Source organism: Balaenoptera musculus, chromosome 13 (genome assembly GCF_009873245.2).
Source record: "Balaenoptera musculus isolate JJ_BM4_2016_0621 chromosome 13, mBalMus1.pri.v3, whole genome shotgun sequence".
NCBI lineage: Eukaryota > Metazoa > Chordata > Mammalia > Artiodactyla > Balaenopteridae > Balaenoptera > Balaenoptera musculus.
In genome coordinates, this window is record NC_045797.1 from 21,644,882 (window position 1) to 21,668,232 (window position 23,351).

General features: G+C 34.1%; 1 non-coding gene across 1 annotated transcript; it reads left to right on the top strand.

The window, feature by feature from the left end:
• The first annotated feature begins 21,312 nt into the window (after window positions 1–21,312).
• LOC118906546 lies at window positions 21,313–21,472 on the top strand. The gene has a single exon (XR_005022527.1). It is a non-coding gene; the product is annotated as a U1 spliceosomal RNA (small nuclear RNA).
• The last annotated feature ends 1,879 nt before the right edge of the window (window positions 21,473–23,351 follow it).

The window sequence follows — 23,351 nt, forward strand, 5'->3', positions numbered from 1 at the left end:
TACAAATTGAATTTTATGTTATAGTACGAATTTTGCATTTTAAGACTAATTATGCATTCCCCATTTTATTTATTTTCACATAAGTAGAAAATTCTCTCACAATACCATGAAGAGGTATATTATGGGTTGAATTATATCCTCTCAAAAAAAATGTTGTGGTCCTAATTCCAGGTATCTCAGAAGGTGATCTTATCTAGAGATAGGGTCTTTACAGAGGTAATTAAGTTAAAATTAGATCATTAGAATGGGCCTTAACCCATTATGACCAGTTTCCTTATAGAAAGTGTGATTTTGGACACAGAAGCACATAGAGAAGGAAAATAACATAAATACACAGGGAGAATACCATCTCCCATACCAAGGAATGCCTGAAGCTACCACAGAGTAAGAGAGAGGCATGGAACAGGTTTTCCCTCACAGCTCTCAGAGGGAAAAATCTTGCTGACATTTTGATTTCAGGCTCCTCGCCTCCAGGACTATGTGACAACAACAAATTTTTGTTGTTTAAGCTACCTAGTTTGTGGTACTTAATTATAGTGCCCCCAGGAAACTAATATAAGGTATTTGTCCAAAGTCATTATCAAGAGGGTGTGTTTGGGATTCTGGGTGCTACATTAATCATCCTGGGGAATTATCTACCCAGTGTCATTGTTACTGAGAAGTTTAGGGGATGATGATTACTTTGAGAGATTATTATCACATAGGGATGCACTGCCTTGGAGTAAATATAAGCAACAATGTCTATGTACTCTCTAGGAAGTTTTCTCAGTTGAGGGAAAAAAAGTCCAACATATTAAAAAGATAACAAAATGATGGAAAGAAAGAAATGAGATTATATAATTGTAAGATTCTCTATAGAAAGAATTCTAAGATGACCTCCATATTTCTCTGCCTTAGTTGAAAAATCCCATGTAATCCTCATCCCTTGAATGTGAGGAAGACTTGGAAATATGGTGAATTTTGCTCCTATTACTATGTTACATTATATCACAAAAAAGATTTTACAAATGTAATTGTATCTTAATCAGATGATTTTAAGTTTATCAAATGGGAGCTTATCCTGAGTGTGATTGACATAATTGGATGACCCCTTAAAAATGGTTGGAGAGATTGGAAACAATATAAATTTTCCTGCTAGCTCAGAAAGAGCAAATTTCCAAGGTATGACTAGGGCTACATGAAGGGAAATGGTGGATGGCATCTAAGCACTGAGAATGGGTACTATAGTTGACAGCTAACAAAATGTCAGGGAACTCTGCCCCACTAGATGTGCAAGAAACTGAATTATGCTAGGAACCAGTGAGGTTGGAAAATTACCCTGAGTCAGAGATGAGACTACAACACTAGTTGGCACCTTGATTTTATCCTTGTGAGACCCTTAGCAGAAAATCCAGTTATGAACTTTTGGCATATAGGACTGTAAGATAATAAATGGGCAGTGTTTTAAGTTGTTAAGTTGTGGGAATTTTTTTACACAGCAACAGAAAGCCAAGACATATCCTTACAATGTATGTGAAGTGGTGCATTATTATTTGAGGATAAAAGATGAATAGATAAATAAGTATACTTTAAAGCTTACGGTAACCACTAAACAAGATTTTTAAAAGTGAAAAAATTAAGCCAACTGTGGAGGAAAAAAGGAATACAAAATAATCAATTACTCCAAAAGAAGGCAGAAAACAAACAAAAACTGATGATACTAACAGAAAAACATTTAGCATTTAGATGGATTTTAATCAAGTACCTCAATGACTCCTAAGGTATACTGTCTAAACACTCCAATAAAAGGTAGATATTTTCAAATTGGGAAAAAATCCAACTATATGCTATTTACAATAAATCCACTTTAATTATACAGATATATACATCTGAGTAAAAGTAAAATGATGGAAAATTACCATTCTAACAGCTAAGTTTTAAAGAAGCTGGAATATTTATATTAACATGAGAAGTAATAGCCTTTAGTACAAAAAGTATTACTAGGGCCAAAGACGATCATTACACAAATATAATAATACACAAGTTTCCCAAGAATATATAATAACCCTAAAAGTGAAAGCAACTAAGAAAAATTTCAAAATTGCAAAACTGATACAATGCAAAACAAAATAGACAATTCTGTAATTATATATGCACTTACCTTTCAGTAATTAATAGAACTAGTAAATAAAAAATCAGTATAGTGGGAGGAGCTTCAAGATGGCAGAAGAGTAAGAGGTGGAGATCACCTTCCTCCTCACAAACACATCAGAAATACATCTACATGTGGAATAACCCCTACAGAACACCTACTGAACACTGGCAGAAGACCTCAGACTTCCCAAAAAGCAAGAAACTCCCCACGTACCTGGGTAGGGTAAAAGAAAAAAGAAAAAACAGAGACAAAACAACAGGGACGGGACCTGCACCACTGGGAGGGAGCTGTGAAGGAGGAAAGGTTTCCACACACTAAGAATCCCCTTCACGGGCGGAGACTGCGGGTGGAGGAGGGGGGAATCTTTGGAGCCATGGAGGAGAGCGCAGCAACAGGGGTATGGAGGGCAAAGCAGAGAGATTCCCGCACAGAGGAGCAGTGCCAACGAGCACTCACCATCCCGAGAGGCTTGTCTGCTCACCTGCCAGGGTGGTCGAGGGCTGGGAGCTGAGGCTCCGGCTTCGGAGGTCGGATCCCAGGGAGAGGACTAGGGTTGGCTGCATGAACACAGCCTGAAGGGGACTAGTACGCCACGGCTAGCCGGGAGGGAGTCTGGGAAAAGGTCTGGAACTGCCAAAGAGGCAAGAGACTTTTTCTTGCCTCTTTGTTTCCTGGTGTACGAGGAGAGGGGATTAAGAGTGCTGCATAAAGGAGCTCCAGAGACTGGTGCGAGCCGTGGCTATCAGCGTGGACCCCAGAGACGGGCATGAGATGCTAAGGCTGCTGCTGCAGCCACCAAGAAGCCTGTGTGCAAGCACAGGTCACTATCCACACCTCCCCTCCCGGGAGCCTGTGCAGCCCGCCACGGCCAGGGTCCCCTGATCCAAGGACAACTTCCCCTGGAGAATACATGGTGCCTAAGGCTGTTACAACGTCACAGTAGCCTCTGCCACCACAGGCTCATGCCACATTCCGCGTTCCGTACCTCTCCCTCCTCCCAGGCTGAGTGAGCCAGAGCCCCCGAATCAGCTGCTCTTTTAACCCCATCCTGTCTGAGCAAGAACAGACGCCCTCAGGTGACCTACACGCAGAGGCAGGGCCAAATCCAAAGTTGAACCACAGGAGTTGTGTGAACAAAGAAGAGAAAGGGAATTTTCTCCCAGCAGCTTCAGGAGCAGCGGATTAAATCTGGAGAATCAACTTGATGTACCCTGCATCTGTGGAATACCTGAATAGACAACGAATCAGCCCTAAATGAGGTGGTGGACTTTGGGAACAATGATATATATATATATATATATATTATTTTTTTTTCCCCTTTTTCTCTTTTTGTGAGTGTGTATGTGTATGCTTCTGTGTGTGATATTGTCTGTATAGCTTTGCTTTTACACTTTGTCCTAGGGATCTGTCTGTCTGTTTTTGTTTTTGTTTTTTTTCTTTAGTATAGATTTGAGCACTTGTTATCATTGGTGGATTTGTTTTATGGTTTGGTTGCTCTCTTCTTTCTTTCTTTCTTTTTTTTTATATCTTTAATTTTTTTTATTTTTAATAATTATTTTTTTATTTCTTATTTTAATACCATTTATTTTATTTTATTTTTCTTTCTTTTTTTCTCCCTTTTATTCTGAGCCATGTGTATGACAGGGTCTTGGTGCTCCGGCGGGGCATCAGGGCTGTGCCTCTGAGGTGGGAGAGCCAGCTTCAGGACACTGGTCCACAGAGACCTACCAGCTCCATGTAATATCAAATGGTGAAAACCTCCCAGAGATCTCCATCTCAATGCCAAGACCCAGCTCCACTCAACGACCAGCAAGCTACAGTGCTGGACACGCTATGCCAAACAACTAGCAAGACAGGAACACAAACACACCCATTAGCAGACAGGCTGCTTAAAATCATAATAAGGTCACAGACACCCCAAAAGACACCAACAGATGCGGACCTGCCCATGAGAAAGACAAGATCCAGCCTCCTCCACCAGAAACCAGGCACTAGTCCCCTCCACATGGAAGCCTACACAACCCACTGAACCAACCTTAGCCACTGGGGGCAGACACCAAAAACAACGGGAACTACGAACCTGCAGTCTGCCAAAAGGAGACCTCAAACACAGTAAGTTAAGCAAAATGAGAAGATAGAGAAACACACAGCAGATGTATGAGCAAGGTAAAAATCCACCAGATCTAACAAATGAAGAGGAAATAGGCAGTCTACCTGAAAAACAATTCAGAATAATGAGAGGAAAGATAATCCAAAATCTTGGAAATACAATGGAGAAAATACAAGAAACATTTAACAAGGACCTAGAAGAACTAAAGAGCAAACAAACAATGATGAACAACACAACAAATGAAATTAAAAATTCTCTAAAAGGGATCAATAGCAGAATAACTGAGGCAGAAGAATGGATAAGTGACCTGGAAGATAAAATAGTGGAAATAACTACTGCAGAGCAGAATAAAGAAAAAAAAGGATGAAAAGAATTGAGGACAGTCTCAGAGACTTCTGGGACAACATTAAACACATCAGCATTCGAATTATAGGGGTCCCAAAAGAAGAAGAGAAAAAGAAAGGGACTGAGAAAATATTTGAAGAGATTATAGTTGAAAACGTCCCTAATATGGGAGAGGAATTTGTTAATCAAGTCCAGGAAGCACAGAGAGCCCCATGAAGGATAAATCCAAGGAGAAACATGCCAAGACACATATTAATCAAACTATCAAAAATTAAATACAAAGAAAAATATTAAAAGCAGCGACGGAAAAACAACCAATAACATACAAGAGAAGACCATAAGGTTAACAGGTGATCTTTTAGCAGAAACTCTGCAAGCCAGAAGGGAGTGGAAGGACATATTTAAAGTGGTGGAAGGACATATTTAAAGTGATGAAAGGGAAAAACCTACAACCAAGATTATTCTACCCCGCAAAGATCTCATTCAGATCTGACGGAGAAAATAAAAACTTTACAGACAAACAAAAGCTAAGAGAATTCAGCACCACCATACCAGCTTGACAACAAATGCTAAAGGAACTTCTCTAGTCAGGAAACACAAGAGAAGGAAAAGACCTACATTAAAAAACCCAAAGCCATTAAGAAAATGGTCCTAGGAACATACATATCGATAATCACCTCAAATGTAAATGGACTAAATGCTCCAACCAAAAGACATAGACTGGATGAATGGATACAAAACAAGACCTGTATATATGCTGTCTACAAGAGACCCACTTCAGACCTAGGGACACATACAGACTGAAAGTGAGGGGATGAAAAAAGATATTCCATGCAAATGAAATCAAAAGAAAGCTGGAGTAGCAATTCTCATATCAGACAAAGTAGACTTTAAAACAAAGACTATTACAAGATATAAACAAGGACACTACATAATGATCAAGGGATCAATCCAAGAAGAAGATATAAGAGTTGTAAATATTTATAGACCCAACATAGGAGTACCTCAATACATAAGGCAAATACTAACAGCCATATAAAGGGAAATAGACAACAACACAATCATAGTAGCAGACTTTAACACCCCACTTTCACCAATGGACAGATCATTCAAAATGAAAATAAATAAGAAAACACAAGCTTTAAATGATACATTAAAAAAGATGGACTTAATTGATATTTATAGGACATTCCATCCAAAAACAACAGAATACACTTTCTTCTCAAGTGCTCATGGATAGATCATTTCTTGGGTCACAAACCAAGCCCTGGTAAATTTAAGAAAATTGGAATCATATCAAGTATCTTTTCCAACCACAATGCTATTAGTCTGTATATCAATTACAGGAAAAAATCTGTAAAAAATAAAAACACATGGAAGCTAAACAATACACTACTTAATAATCAAGAGATCACTGAAGAAATCAAAGAGGAAATCAAAAAATACCTAGAAACAAATGACAATGAAATCACAGTGATCTAAAACCGATGGGATGCAGCAAAAGCAGTTCTAACAGGGAAGTTACAGCAATAATCCTACCTTAAGAAACAAGAAATATCTCAAATAAACAATCTAACCTTATACCTAAAGCAATTAGAGAAAGAAGAACAAAAAAACAACAAAGTTAGCAGAAGGAAAGAAATCATAAAAATCATAGCAGAAATAAATGAAAAAGAAATGAAGGAAACAATAGAAAAGATCAATAAAGCAAAAGACTAAAACCAGCTTTTAGCTTGAAAAGATAAACAAAATTGATAAACCATTAGCCAGACTCATCAAGAAAAAAAAAGAGAAGACTCAAATCAATAGATTTAGAAATGAAAAAGCAGTAACAACTGACACTGCCGAAATACAAAGGATCATGAGAGATTACTACAAGCAACTATATGCCAATGAAACAGACAACCTGGAAGAAATGGACAAATTCTGGAAAAGCACAACCTTCCAAGACTGAACCAGGAAGAAATAGAAAATATAAACAGACCAATCACAAGCACTGAAAATGAAACTGTGATTAGTAATCTTCCAACAAACAAAAGCCCAGGACCAGGTTGATTCACAGGCGAATTCTATCAAACATTTGGAGAGGAGCTAACACCTATTCTTTTCAAACTCTTTCAAAATATAGCAGAGGAAGTAACATTCCCAAACTCATTCTACGAGGCCACCATCACCCTGATACCAAAATCAGACAAAGATGTCAGAAAGAAAGAAAACTACAGACCAATATCAATTATGAAGTTAGATGCAAAAATACTCAACAAAATACAATCAAACAGAATCCAACAGCACATTAAAAGGATCAGACACAATGATCAAGTGGGGTTTATCCCAGGAATGCAAGAATTCTTCAAATACGGAAGTCAATCAATGTGATACACCAGAGTAACAAATTGAAGAATAAAAACCATATGATAATCTCAATAGATGCAGAATAAGATTTTGACAAAATTCAACAACATTTATGATTAAAAACCCACCAGAAAGTAGGCATAGAGGGAACTTTCCTCAACATAATAAAGGTCATATATGACAAACCCACAACCAACATCATCCTCAATGGTGAAAAACTGAAACCATTTCCACAATGATCAGGAACAAAACAAGGTTGCCCACTCTCACCACTATTATTCAACATTGTTTTGGAAGTTTTAGCCACAGCAATCAGAGAAGAAAAATAAATAAAAGGAATCCAAATTGGAAAAGAAGAAGTAAATCTGTCACTGTTTGCTGATGACATGATACTATACATAGAGAATCCTAAAGCTGCTACCAGAAAACTACTAGAGCTAATCAATGAATTTGGTAAAGTAGCAGGTTACAAAATTAATACATAGAAATCTCTTGCATTCCTCTACACTAATGATGAAAAATCTGAATGTGAAATTAAAGAAACACTCCCATTTACCATTGAAGCAAAAAGAATAAAATACCTAGGAATAACATACCTAAGGAGACAAAAGACCTGTATGCAGAAAACTATAAGACACTGATGAAGTAAATTAAACAGGATGCAAACAGATGGAGAGATATACCATGTTCTTAGATTGGAAGAATCAAAACTGTGAAACTGACTATACTACCCAAAGAAATCTACAGATTCCATGCAATCCCTATCAAACTACCAATGGCATTTTTCACAGAAGTAGAACAAAAAATTTCACAATTTGTATGGAAGCACAAAAGACCGGAATAGCAAAAGCAATCTTGAGAAAGAAAAATGGAGCTGGAGGAATCAGGCTTCCTGACTTCAGACTATACTATGAAGCTAAAGTAATCAAGACAGTATGGTACTGGCACAAAAACAGAAATATGTATCAATGGAACAGGATAGAAGACCCAGAGATAAACCCACACACGTATGGTCAGCTTATCTTTGATAAAGGAGGCAGGAATATACAGTGGAGAAAAGGCAGCCTCTTCAATAAGTGGTGATGGGAAAACTGGACAGCTACATGTAAAAAATAAAATTAGAACACTCCCTAACATTATACACAGAAATAAACTCAAAATGGATTAAAGACTGAAATGTAAGGTCAGACACTATAAAACTCTTAGAGGAGAACACAGGCAGAGCACTCTATTACGTAAATCACAGCAAGATCCTTTTTGACCCACCTCCTAGAGAAATGGAAATAAAAACAAAAATAAACAAATGGGACCTAATGAAACTTAAAACCTTTGCACAGCAAAGGAAACCATAAACAAGACAAAAAGACAACCTTCAGAATAGGAGAAAATATTTGCAAATGAAGCAACTGACAAAGGATTAATCTCCAAAATTTACAAGCAGGTCATGCAGCTCAATATCAAAAAAAAACAAACAACCCAATCCAAAAAAGGGCTGAAGACCTAAATAGACATTTCTGCAAAGAAAATATACAGATTCCCAACAAACACATGAAAGAATGCTCAACATCATTAATCATTAGAGAAATGAAAATCAAAACTACAAAGAGATATCATTTCATACCAGTCAGAATGCCCATCATCAAAAAATCTACAAGCAATAAATGCTGGAGAGGGTGTGGAGAAAAGGGAGCCCTCTTGCACTCTTGGTGGGAATGTAAGTTCATACAACCACTATGGAGAACAGTATGGAGGTCCCTTAAAAAACTACAAATAGAACTACCATACGACCCAGCAATCCCACTACTGGGCATATACCCTTAGAAAACCATAATTCAAAAAGAGTCATGTACCAAAATGTTCATTGCAGCTCTATTTACAATAGCCAGGACATGGAAGCAACCTAAGTGTCCATCAAAAATGAATGGATAAAGAAGATGTGGCACATATATACAATGGAATATTACTCAGCCATAAAAAGAAACGAAATTGAGTTATTTGTAGTGAGCTGGATGGACCTAGATTCTGTCATACAGAGTGAAGTAAGTTAGAAAGAGAAAAACAAATACTGTATGCTAACACATATATATGGAATTAAAAAAAAAGAAAACAGAAAAGGTCATGAAGAACCTAGGGGCAGGACAGGAATAATGATGCAGACCTACTAGAGAATGGACTTGAGGACACGGGGAGGGGGAAGGGTTAGCTGGGACAAAGTGAGAGAGTGGTATTGACATATATACACTACCAAATGTAGAATAGATAGCTAGTGGGAAGCAGCCACATAGCACAGGGAGATCAGTTTGTTGCTTTCTGACCATCTAGAAGGGTGAGATAGTGAGGGTGGGAGGGATGGAGATGCAAGAGGGAAGAGATATGGGGATATATGTATATGTATAGCTGATTTACTTTGTTATAAAGCAGGAACTAACACACCATTGTAAAGCAATTATACTTCAATAAAGATGTTAAAAAAAAAAATCAGTATGACTATAGAATCCCTAAACAACCCTGTCACCTAATCAGTTAACATGTACAGAACACTCCATCCACAACAGCTAAATACGCATTTTAAAATATGTTCACCTGGAACATTCACTAACGGAAGGTTTTTCTGAGTCATAAAACAAAACTTAGCAAATTGAAAATATTGTTATACAAAGTGTTATTTTTTTCCCAGATTACAACCGATTAAACTATATATCAATAACAGAAAAATTTGTGGAAAATCTCAAACATTTTAAATTAAACAACACATCTCTAATTACCCCATTGTTCAAAAAGGAAATCACAAGAGAAATTAGAAAATATTTTGTGTTGGAAGTAAATGAAGACACAAAGGACACAGAATGTCTTTATTCTGTGAAGTCACCATTATTGAAAAGTTATAACATTACAGGAGTATGTTACAAAATAACACAGGTCTCAGTTCATCGATCTAAGCTTCTGCATTAAGAAACTAGAAAAAGAGGAGCAAATTAAACTCAAGGCAAGAATAAGGAAGGAAATAATAAATAGAAGAGCAGAAACTTTTGAAATTAAGAACAGAAAACAATAAAGAATATTAATTAACCAAACCTGCCCCTTTGAAAAATAATTAATGCAATTGATAAACCTCTTACCACACTGACCAAGAGAAAAAAAAGAAAGCACAGATTACAAATATTAAAAATAAAATTTAATCTATCACTACCATAGAGAGAGTAAAAAGAGAATTAAGGAATACTACAAATAACTCTATATCCATTAATTTGATAATTATTATAAAACAGAAAATTTTCAAAAGACAGAGTGCCATATTTCACATTAAAAATAGATACATGAATACTATATATAAAAGAAATTGAGTTGATACTTAAATTCATGTCAACAAAGAAAATTCTTGGATTTGATGGAAAATTCTACCTAATCTTACAAAATATTTAAAGAGGAAATAATACCAATTCTACAAAAACTATGAACACAGATGAGGAGGGGACAATTCTCAACTGTCCTTAACGAGGTCAGAATTTCTCTGATAACAGAACCACACAAAGACATTACAGGAAAACAAAAATAGACCAATATTTGTCATGAACACAGATACCTATATCTTAAACAAATTATTAGAATTTCAAAACAAACAATATGACCAAGTACAGTTTATCTAGGGAATGCAAGTTTCTTTATTATTTAAATTTAAATCTTTCACTAAATTTGGGAAGATTTTGCCTGATATTCTTTAAATATTTTATTTGACCAATTTTCTCTCTTCTTCTGAGACTTAATGTCAATTATACTTTTTTATATAAGTGTAATACATGTAACTGACATAATGGAAAATTATACATACTGTCAAATTTTCCATACTGCCCCCTGAGGATCCCTGAATATTTGCTCAAATTTTTCACTTCTTTTTAAATCTCTTTTTTTTCAGGTAGGATAATTTCTGTTAATCTATCTTCAAGTTCACTAAGTTTTTCATTACCATTCCGCTATAAAGTATATCCAGTGAATATTTTTACCTCAAATATTATGTGTCAATTCTAATTCTTTAATTTGATTGTATCTTATACAATTGATTTATCTGCTGAGATATTCTTTTATTTATTACAATATTCCCAAGCATATTATGTGTAACTTTTGGGTATACTGGGTGAAAATCCTTAGGATCAACAACATCTTGTGGAAAAGCACCTTGATCTGGAATTTGTAGCAGTAGCAAGCTCCTTCTTGCACTCTCTCCTAAAAGCATGTTCTTTGATTTTTATAAGTTTATGTCCAATGATAATGAATGATGTATGAGGGGTGTCTCGACAATGATATGTTATGAACAGGTAGATATATGTGTGCACTATTTTCAAGTTTTACACACTTACTGGAGCTCAAGGCATTGATTTACCTGCTCTTATACAGCTGGCAGCCATCATGAGATCAAGACAGTTCCCAAGATTCTGCGAACAAATAATTTTCCATATTTTTAAAGTTAATCTAGCATCCCTAGGAAGCCATGACTAATAATGGGGCACTGGTAGTGTTAACACAATCTACATCAGCATTTTCAGATAATCCTTCACTATGCTGAGTGAAACTGATGCCTGTCTAGTTCCCTAAAATTAGCTTCAACAGAAATACCCTTCCTCCCATTTCTTATTCATAATGTCAGCTACTTTTATAACAGCTGCATTTTGAATATATTCATCTTGTCATAAAAAGCAAATCTACCATCAATTGCTGAATGTAAGGCAGCAAGGAGGTTTGATGGTATTCATAGAGCATATCGTGCTTCTTTTGAGACATCTTTGCCATCAGAAAATAATGTGAATAGTTTGAAAAAGTTCACTTACAAACCTCTAGTCTGCTACTGAAATGTAGTTTATCTCTGTGCTCATATTGATTTTCATAAAGAGAGCTGGAATTTCAAATATACTTAATACATGGATTTTGTACTTCTATAAAAACTATAAATATGTTACACATTCTGAAAAGGTATTATCATGAATTGTAAGTATGGTTTTGAAAATAATTCAGGAGAATTATATCTTAATATGCTTTTTCTATGTATAGCATTTTTACAGTGAGAATAATGAATACAAAATGATATGAAATAAAGTTTCAATCTTTAACTCACCTCAAAGGCAGTTTTCAGTCCATCAAAATAATAGACAAGGGGAAATGTTTTAGAGTAGATGTCTTTGATGTACTTCCCAAAATATAATTATATAAAAGGTAATCTTTTCTTTATCTTGCTTATTTTATTCAGCAGATTACTGAATAAAAGAAACTAATATATAAAACTTTAAATAAAAGTAAGATATTGGTCAATTTATGGCTATCAATATAAAAGTCCTTCAAAATAACATGTGGTTTATCTGTGGACTATCTTTTCCTATGCACATTCTAAGGAGTGAAGAACTTGTCTCTTATAGGATTCTTTTAACCCATGATACAGCATAATGTCATAAAAATTAAACTTATTATAATAAAATATCTCTTTTTATAAAGTTCAAGATATTAATAGATCGCCCATTCTGGGTTCCAATCATCTATTGTGCATTTGTAAAACAATATAAAATAATTAAAGTAGATTGGAAAGAAATCAAAAGTCTTATTATGTGTCACAAATCAAAACAAATCTCTACGTTTTGGAATTTTTAGAAACATTTCAAATGGGAAATAATTTTATAGGGATTTTAAAGGAAGGGGTAATATCATAAATATTTTGAAGTTTCTATACAAATTGACGTATTAGAATATTTTAAACCACAAATGGCTAGTAGCTATCCAAGATAATCATGAAGAAAAATAAGTCCAAACGTGACTGTGGAATAAACAAGGCTGTTTACTACTGTCAAACATTAAGTCATTACTAAGAGCTTAGCTAGATTGGCCCTTAGCCATCTTTGTTCATTGATGCAACAAACTTCAGGAATCAGGTGGTTTTCCTAGTTCTTTTAAGAGGATGCTATTAACTTTATAAGCTTTTCAAGTTTTAGTCTCAATTTTTTGTCTTTTCTGATTCCCAAAGCAGTATAATAAGCATAATTTAAAAGGCACACAATCATTAAACCTTAACCCTCCTGAACTCGGCTTGTCAAGGTGGTGTTTACTATCACTAGAAAATGTTTTAGAGCTATTGCAATCCATTATAATTTAGACCATAATGAGGAAGGGACACTTTGTTCTAAATATCTCTTTTATTAATACATTTGACTCTATCTTAACCATCACCACAATAATGTGAGATATCATAAACTCTCCATTTATCTAATGAAATAGCAGTCTAGATGGTCTCCCTCTATCTACATAAATATCTACACACTTTTTGGATCATAAATTCTTTTATAGAAAGTTATTTCTGAGCAGCATCTTAATATATGCGCTTTGATTCATTATTTTTAAAAGCATACAAAATAAAAATTTTAAATAATGAGATTACCTAAATAGTGGCTTATTTTTTCTTTCCTTCTAATATACAGCTTATATACCTTATTTTGTAGACCACTGCTGAAAAGTGGACTCCACTGTTAGCAGAGTATTTTATTTTAAAAATAGTGATGTTGTTTACTTAGTTGAAATATTTTAATGCTAGCTTACTTTCTTAGAATAAAAACTTAAGTCTTTAACATGACTATAAAGCCCTGTGTTATTTGATCTGATCCAACCTCTTCAGCATTCTCTATCACTCTCCATCTCTCAGTGTGTTCTACCAGTGGCTTCTACCAGTTTCTTGTCCCTTTCATGTTGTCATCCACCACAGGGTCTTCGTCCATTCTACATTGGGGAATCACATTCTTTTGCAGACTGTAGAATGGATTGAGAAGAAGCTTTAGTGGAGACCAGTAAACTGTTTAGGGGATGTTGTCATAATGCTGCAGAGAAATGGTATTGCCTTGAACTGCAGCAGCTGAGGTGAATGCAGAGCTGGTAGATTTGGGAAATGTTTAGGATATACAGGTGTCAGAACTAGGTAAGTAGTTGAATATGGGCAGTGAAGTGTGTGCTGATTTAAGAATGATTTTCTAGTTTGGGGCTTAGGACCTTTTACTTAGGCAGGGAACCTAGAAAGATAAACAGATTTGGAGAGGAAAGATCATGATTAATTTTAGACATGGTGATTTTAAGATTTTTATGGCAATAATCAGTTGTGTGTGATAGACAGAGGAGATGCTGGTTTAGATATTTGGATTTTTAAAACAATTAATAGTTAATTGGAACTAAACAAATAGATGTGATTGTTTCACTTGGATATTTCACATGGCAAAGGAAGAAGGGAAAGGACATTGACATTTAACAGATAAGAATACAAAGGTCTCACACAAGTGAGACTGTGGGAGTGTCTAAGAGACGGAAGGAGAAGTGTGACAATCCTGAAAATTATGGTGCATGAAAGCCAAAGGAAGTGTCTTTTACAAAGTTTTGGTGTTAAGGTGATACATAAATGTTACTAAGAGTTCAGGTAACTCTAAAATTGGGAACATATGTGTTAAATTAAAAGAACTTTGTTGTGACATGACTGGACAATGAGCAACATAGTAACGGCAGAGGCTCCTGTAATCTGGTATGTGTTTGTGAATAATTTTTATCTAAATATAGTTGAATATATGTAATTAAACAGATAAAAACGTATCTAGTTAAAAAGGTGAAAAATTAGGAAAAATCCAAATAAATGTAGAAAAATAAGATAAAGCTGGGTCACCTTAGTACACAAAAATTTGTGAATTTTTCTTTTGATAACATGGGCTAGAAATTTGACACTGAGTTTCTAAAAACAGCAACTAAAAAACTCCCAAACAAACAAAAAATATGATGAGGTATAATATGTAATGAGTCCATTAGTTAAAAACATAAAAGTGGCCGAGGGGATGTACATAGAAATAAATAATATATACATATATAAATAATATAATTATTTAAATATAGATAAATTTATATTTTATATATTTATAGAAAATGTATAATAAAACACATTATTTAATTTATTTTAATTTATTTTTTCCATAGACTTCCAGAGATGTATGCGTTACAGCATAATGAGCCATGGCAAAAAAGTTCTTATAATATTCCTCACTGTTAAACATAAACTGGAAAAGCAATTTTATAACAGGCCAGATACCTTACTGCAGGTTTGCAACATCCTTAGCCTGACTCTTCCTAAAGGTAATATTCATAATGTATACTTAAATGAATGCACCTCCTGCATTTTGAGCAATCTTCTTTAACATTTTCTGTCTTTCCTGAGACTTCCATGAGAGGTGGGTGGCTGAAATTGCAGATTATGTTCTCTGTCAAGAATCTGGAGTGCAGTTATGCAAAGTTTCTGATTAAGGGTACAGTCATGCAACTTAGTGGTAAATAGAAAGCAGGGTAGAGGCTGGCTTATTCCTGTACAAACTCAGGAGGCTAATCAGTCATAAATGACTGACCAATATGATTCAGTGTAGAACTGGATCCAAACAACATCTGTGGACAGAGTCATCTTCAGAAATAATTTTGGATGATTGAGATCGCAACAATCTATGTCATAAAATTTACCCATACTAATTATAGTCTCGAGGGTTTTTTCACAGCAGATATTCTCAATTGCTCTCCAAGGGTACACAAATCATGCAGTTCCCTACTAAAAGTAAGTAGATACATTTCTTAAAAAGTGTTCATCTAAGTAAGCTTAGGATTTAAGCTGTTTTAAAGAGCTATATAATTTAAGTCAATAACTTTTGAAGTAATATTTGTCAAAAATGTTGATATTATTGTCATCTATTCGGGGTTCTTTAGATAGTTAGCCAATTGCCCAATGAAGTCATTCTTGTATGTAACAAAAAAATTATGTCATAAGCTTGGAGAAAATGTATTTATTATTAGTGACAGGCTGGAATGCATCCAGTTCATCCAAAATAAATTTTAAGCAATAAAAGTAAAAATTAAACACAGAGGGGTTTCCAAAACAAATAATCTTTCACACCACTTAACATTGTTATCTGATTTGCCAAGACACTATACCTGTAGACATTGACACTCAGGTGATGCTAAAGTGCATGTTTTATAAAAACACCATTAACCAGCATTGTAAAAATTGTTCATAGCCTTTAGGCATAACCAGTTCTATTTATGCAGTTGTAATGTGTAAAATTCAATAAAATTTTCAGAAATCTTATATTTTTTCCAACATATGTCTTGGTGAAGGAGAAAGTAACAGGAATACCCATGCTGAAAGCCTGCTGACTCTTCATGGAAAACATTGGCGTCAGCCACTTTAAATTATATTTATTGAACAGCCATATGTTTCAAGCATCTGGAACAGATTCATGACAAGGAATCAATCAGAATCCCATGTAATTTTATTACCATTTTCATCAAACAGCTCATTTGGACAAGACACTGCATTCATTCATTCATTCATTCATTCTATAAATAGCTACTGAGTTTCTCCTTTGTTCCCATGACTCGGCTGGGTGAAAGTCTGGGGATACAGTAGTTAGAAAATGTTTTCTTAGCTCTAATGGAGCTCACAGTCTAATAAATCATTTAAGCTCATGATTTTTGAGTGATTTTTATATGATTGGCATTGTGTTAAACGTTTTACATAAATTACTTTATAATTCTCTTGGTAAATCTTTGAATGGTTATTATGTCTTATGCATAATTTTCTTGGTTGGCATATGGAGGTGCAGAGAATTTAAGTACAAGTTGTCCAAATTCGCATAGCTAGCAAGTGTCAGGGCTGGGATTTAAAGCTGAGAAGTCAAACTCCAGAGCGTTCACATTTTGTCAGCTGCTATGTACATGATTTGAGGGCAAATCAAATAGAGCTTGCAACTCTGAAATATTCTCCTAAACCACTTTTGTGGGAAAATGATGTAACAAAATATTCTAGAATTTGAGAAAGATGATTTAAGGTTGTACCTCTGAATCTGACAGTTTTCAGCATTGCAACTTTAAGGATATTGTTAATCTTTGGGGGTTTTAATCCAATTTCCTATTAAAATTATCATTAATAAAGTAATATATGTGACACTGGGTTCCAAATAAATGTCAAATTAATTATAATTTGCTATCTTAAGAGGAACTGGGTTCTAACTAGTGTCTCCTTGAGAAAAAGCCATATTGGAAAGGGGTCTGTGGAGGAGTGGACACTTGGATGAAAAAAAATAATAATAATAACATTAAAAGAGGAAATTGGAAGCTACCTAAGACAAACTTCTAACTTCTTATTTTGCTTTAGGATAGACTTGCAAATGTTGATTAAATAATACAGTCCATTCTGTTGCAGATATCTGCAAAACTCAAATTTTAATTGAATTAGTCTTCAGTCCAGCTTAGGTCCGATATTTGGATTTTTCTCCTGGGGTATATTTCTATGTTTTTTGATATTTAGAGTGAATTTCTCATTGGGATGATGTAATATCAGTCTTGTATGAAGTTCAGAGATCTATAACATAGCTCAAAGCATTTTTCACCCTGCAGGACCAAATTAAAGATGAAAGGGGATGAAGGGAGAAATGTTCATTGAAATATAAATATTTCATCTTTATTAATTCTTAAAGCAGATAAGATGGAGTTTTTAAAAAGGTGAATTGTGTTATATAAAATCTTGGTATTTCTGATGAGAATATATTCCCTACAGTTGGTGACTTCTGAAGTTAAAAAAAAAAAAGTCTACACTGGAAAATTTGTCAATTATGTTCTGAATTTTAACTGAGATGATCAGTTTGGGATAACTTTTTAAGTAGTTTAATGCAGTTAGGATTACCTCATTTGGGAAAGCTTCTGCAAGAAAGTATCTTTGAACAATTAACTTTGCAGAAACATACTGAAAATGTTTACTGGAAACAATAAAGCACTAATATACATTCCTAGTGCTCTATTCCTTTATCTTCCTCCAATTGCTTATTTTCTCTTTTTATTACTAAAATTCTATTGAAGACCTGACAATAACTGCAACAAAAACACAAATGCTCACAACACTGAACCATAAAACTGATAATGAACATAATTTGAAAAATGGGAATGATGCTCTAATAAAAGCACCTGGTTCAAAAAGAGAAAAACAAAACAAAACAAATGTGTGTTTTATCACAGAAGCTGCCCAGAAATCTCCTCTTGAAACTATCACCATCCTGCAAGGATACTGTAAATCACATTTTCCATATGCAGACTCAAAAATCTGGGTTCTGTAGCTCTAGAAAATGGAACAGCGAGCCAGGTGGAGGGATGGTGTCCCCTCTTCCTCCTGCTGCCATCTTTTCATTAGATACTCAATTCTCAGAAAACAACTCAGCAGGGCACAGGTACCAAGTAGGTGCTGAGTTTAAAGTTTTCCTTTTGACATGTAGCTCTTAGAAATAGTAGGTTTTACTATAGGCAAGAGGGAACAAGAATCCATATTATTTTTTGTGTAGAAATGTAGATTTCCAGGTAGTATAAATATATTTAGAGCACTCTTTTCAAACTTTTTGAACATTCCATTACTAAAAAGTGACTATACATCTTTCTTACTAGTATATAAATTTCTGAATCTTATAGGTATGACTATTGCAATATATTATTTACACTATGAAGAGTGAGAAATATGTAAGTTCAAGATCTAAATAAAGTTTTTAAAATATCTATTAAATTGTCCAATGGCATAATACTCTTCAATACTTTTAGTGAGAGAAATTTGATTACATTTAATTTGTAATTTGAAACTATCGATTGGATGCTTTGTGATGCAATAGGTCCTATGTGTGGTTCGAAGTTAACTTAATTTCTCTACATGGCTTTATTATCTGTCATAACTGAAAATGATAATCCATAAAGGGATATACATCTAAGTGAAAATAAGACTTAAGTGGTACTACTTAATAAATTTATTTATTTTGTATTCTTTTCTACCTATAATGCAAAGTTTTATGTAAAAATCTGTTTGGAAAACGTCTGTGATGATGTCAAGAAGCTTTTATTACAAAGCAAGTGAAACATATTGCATTTATGTGCTTTTAAGAACTAAATTTAAAAACCACAGTAAAATTTCACAGGAAGGACCTTCACTGGATGACTTTGAGTAGATCAGAATCTTTTGCTTGTTAAGTGTGCACATTTGACTTTTTATGGATGATATCGTTGCTTAGTTTGGGTAAAAATCATTTAAATTGAAAAGAATATCAAGCATTTGCAAACTCCCCATAGAATGTGTTCCCTTTATAAAACAGTTACTTTCTCACTTGCAGTAAAAATGTAACTTTCAACTTAAAAGAACAGATGAGATGTGAGCTTTTTTTTGCAAATATATCTTCTAGTAATTAAGAAGTGCTGGAGAAAATAGGCCTGAGTCAAAAGGACACAGAAGCCAACCTCAATGAATTGACTGAGCGGTATGAACCAAAGTTGGAACAATTTTAGCAACAAAATAAATAATGATAATACTGGATTATAATGCATAGAATAAACCAATATCTATGCATTCATACTGATATAAGTAAATAATTGAATAAATAATTTTAAAAAGGAGAGACAAGGGGCAGGTCTTCCTTACAGATGAATTTCAATACAGAAGAAATGAAGGAAATTCAAAATCATCATTATGGATACAACATGGTGATAATTGGTGCAAGAAAGATCCTCTGATGAATGCCAAAATCAGTAGGCAAAAACAGGAGAAGAAAAAGGATATCTGCAGTCTCAAAGTAAATAAGTAAAGTGATATTTATTAATTACAAAGGGAAAAATTTTAACATTACAGTGGAGAAACATGGTAGATACCACCTTAACTATGTGGTCAAAATACACATCAGCAGTAGTAAGACACATCAATAGTATGTGCCCCTGATGTACTGCACTGAGGACATAACTTCTGTTGTATTCTTGATAAAAATTCATATCATTCTGATCACAAGGAAGCATAAGGCTAACCCAAACTGACTACTATTTATTACAAACATCAAGATCATGAAGACCATGGAAAGACTGAGTAACTGTAACAGATTGGAGGAGACTAAGGAGACATGAAAACTAAATACAATGTGAGATCCTGGATTGGATGCTGAAACAAAAAATGGTGAAATGGGAAAATTAGTGAAATTCAAATAAGTCCTATACTTTAGTTAATACTATTGTACCAGTGTTTATTTCACTGTTTTTATAATTATATTATGGTTATGTAAAATGTTAACAGTAGGGGAAGCTGAGTGAAGAGTACACATAAAATCTCTGTACTATGTTTTCAACTTTTATTTGAGTCCAAAATGATTTCCAAATGAATATTAAAAAATATCCTTCTAGAATATAGCTAGATTCTTGCAACACAGAAAAGAACAACAAATTTGGAACATGAGTCTTTGTTGAAGAAAAAAAAAACAGTACAATTCACTTTAATAGTGCTTTATGGACTTTGCCATGAGACTGGTGAACTTTGTGCTATACAAAATATTTCCATACTAATCTCACCTGATTTCATGGTACTATAGAGATTATCATATTTAGAAAGTTTTATTTTTACAAACATAACTATTTTCTGTGATAACCTCTAATACTTTGTACCTTTCTGATTTCATCTGTATTCATGTAACATGGCTTGACTACTAATACATTTCACATATGTTGCAGTCTTTGTATTGTTAGCCCAGGTTATTTCTGTTAGTTTCTTCAATGCACCTTGTTTACACCCAGTTTTTATCATAACATTTTTTATTATTAATGAAGCAATTTACTGTTGAGAATATATTTACACTGTTAATCTTCTCTTTAGTGCTTACAAAGTGTAGTTCTTTGTGAAGTTTATTATTGAAATTTATGAACTGAATACCTTAAGCAGAGCTATGTTAAAAGCTTCTGTATTTACATTCAACTATTGAGAAAATCTTACACAATTTGTAGTTACACTTGTTTATTCTAGTCTTTAGCTGTTTTTTCTATGATTCTTTTAACAGTGTTTGCCAAAAAATAATACACCATCATTTTTCACCATATTGCTTTCTGTCTATTATTTCAGGCACGATCACAATGATAAAAAGATCAAGGGTTTACCCAAACACATAAGCGTTTTTGTCTTTTGCTATTATGTACGAAATTGTAGGAGAAGCTTCGTCATGTTTTATCCAGTTGAGTATCATATGACTTAGAAAGTGTTGACTGAATCGCAGAGCTTAGTATTTGTGAGCTGGTTGGGTGGTTGATAGATCCCAACTACTCCAACTGCTTCACATAGCCATTAACATCTATCTGCAGCCATGATATATGCTCAGGCCTCAGAGGTTTGATCATCTTCTTTTCAGAATAATTATGTTGTCATTGTTGTTTCCTAGTAATAAGGCTGAGGTAGAACTCATATTGGGAGGAGAAGTGTCAGCTTCGTCCTTTTCCCCTCATTCTCTCCTACTTGTAGGATTAATACTCTCTTCACTCAATATTTTCTTTGATACTTATCTCACAGGGGAGATACCATCATCAGGAAGGTAGTATTCTCTTGGTGAGGCTCCTTTCACTCCAGAAGTGCTGACCTCTGCAATTTTCCCAAAAGTGGGAAACTCAACTGCATTACTTGTGGTAGTGGGGGGTTGTGTTTAAACTTTCACCTGGGGTGGGGGGAAGGTTTCTTTGAAGGAAAGTTTGAAAGCCACCTCTCAATTTTGTGAGGTTTGGTCTTAAAAAAAAATAAGCTTACACAATCTGTAAATTCTTTTGGCCAGGTATACATTCCTCTGTGAGTCTCATTATTAAACCCCTTGGTGGTGAGAAACTTCCATTCAGAACACCTTTGTCTTTGCACTACTTGCCTGATTGGAGTCCTCCCAATGCTAAGAAAAAGTGTGAGCAGCAGGGTCAATATCCCACATCAAATATTAAGGTCTTCATTTTTCCAACTTTTTAAACATAAAGTAAATATAAAATTTAATATTGTCTATAGAAACTTCAGTGGATTATCTTGCATACCTTCCCTATTGAGCACACACACTCTATTTGTAGAAAAATGATTTAGAGTGTGAGTAGTCCAAGTAGGAAGGGTAGTCTATGACGCTACATATTTGGCAGTAGAAAGAGGATATTTAAATACGTGTAGAAGTAATTAGCTTACAATAGGATGGAGATCTAGACTTATTAAATAGAACTTCGACAGTATTTGTGAGGATTGATAAACATAGAGCTCTCTTAGAGGGCTTACTATGTGGCAGGCACTCTTCTACACACATTATATGCATTAATTCACTTAAACCTCTTATTTAAAGTACATATAATTCATTTAACTCTCCATACAACTAAGGTGCGGAGGGATACTATAGATGAGGGTACCATCTCTGGACAAGGTATTGAGACTATAACTTAAATCTGTGGCCTGTGTTCAGAGCTGCTGCTGGTAACATTATATTTGGCTGCCTCTGGAACATTTCTATCACTCTGATAGAAAGCAATCAGAGTAAACTAGACTAAATTTAAACAGAGTTTTCCCTATTTGAGGAAGTGAAAAAAAAAGATAACTGAAGAAAATACCCTAAAAGACAAAAAACAAAAGTTAATGGTGAGTATTTCTGGAAGAGAAGTCAATGATTGGGGAATGGAAGGAGTGAGAACTTAATTCTTACCTTCCATACACTTTGTATGTTTAACTGAGTGTCTACACTTCTTTAATTTTGAGAAAATAAATTTGAGAGAAACAAATAAAATTAGCCTCCAACAAAACATTTACTATAAATCTCTTCTTATTTAACAGTTTTTGAAGTGCTAAGTAGAAAAATAAGCCATTCAGAAATCAAAAGTAACAATATTTAAGAAAATATTTCTTATTTGTTGTTTATATAATTGCTTATCTTGAACCACTAAAACAGACATGAAAAATTAGAAATAATAATTCACTGACATAACTAATTAAAAATAATTTTCTCTAAATAGTTATCTTTCCTATATGTCAGTGATAATCAGTTATGAAATATGAAGGAAAATTCTCATTCACAATAACCAAAAAAATAGAGGGGGAACAATTATGAATACATTCAGCAGGAAATTTGTAGAAATATTTGACAAACAGAAGAAAACTTGACTCAGTTAGAGCCATAAAACAAAGCTGAAAATATGGAGAACCAGACATGCAAAGTTTTTTTGTTTGTTTTTCTTCCAGTTTTATAGAGATATAATTGAGATACAGCACTGTATCTGTACACCTCAAGCACTTATAAGCTTAAGGTGCACAGCTTAATGATTTGACTTAGATACTTCATTATATAATTACCACAATAAGTTTAAGGAACAAAGCTTTTGACATTATTGAAATCAGTCTATACATTTAGCACAATCCATCTTGTATTTATCTGTGTGCTTTTTATATTTATTAACAGAATGAGTACATACTCAATTGTTTCTTGTTGGTAAAGTTTTATCATTTTTATAGCAAGAACAATTGAAAGACAGATGGTTTAGAAAGACATTCATTTCATTGAATTATATTTTTCAAGACAACTAAGA